The following is a 250-nucleotide window of genomic DNA, read 5'->3' as shown; positions in this document are numbered from 1 at the left end:
AGACGAGAAAAAATACACAATAAAGCTGATTAGAGCAACTATTTCTTTATAGATAATAAAAACTACATTTTCATGCATGAAAATTATATATGGAAAATTAACTATAATAAGTAACAATGAAAAATATATAAATCATATAAAAGACTTATTTCAACATTTATATTTGTAACATTAAGGATAATTTTATGCATTACAAGGAGAATCATTCACAAACAGCAGAAACTGTAGGAAGCATTAGAATAAATAAATC

The 250-nt window shown here is 22.8% G+C and overlaps 1 long non-coding RNA gene across 1 annotated transcript in view; it reads right to left on the bottom strand.

The window, feature by feature from the left end:
• Positions 1 to 250, bottom strand: part of LOC119586736 — a 2,814-nt gene that overhangs the window by 1,364 nt on the left and 1,200 nt on the right. The gene's annotated exons all lie outside the window — the stretch shown is intronic.

This window comes from Penaeus monodon, chromosome 21, assembly GCF_015228065.2.
Source record: "Penaeus monodon isolate SGIC_2016 chromosome 21, NSTDA_Pmon_1, whole genome shotgun sequence".
Lineage (NCBI taxonomy): Eukaryota > Metazoa > Arthropoda > Malacostraca > Decapoda > Penaeidae > Penaeus > Penaeus monodon.
Note: the sequence above shows the minus strand (reverse complement) of the source record. Positions and strands in the feature narration are given on the sequence as shown.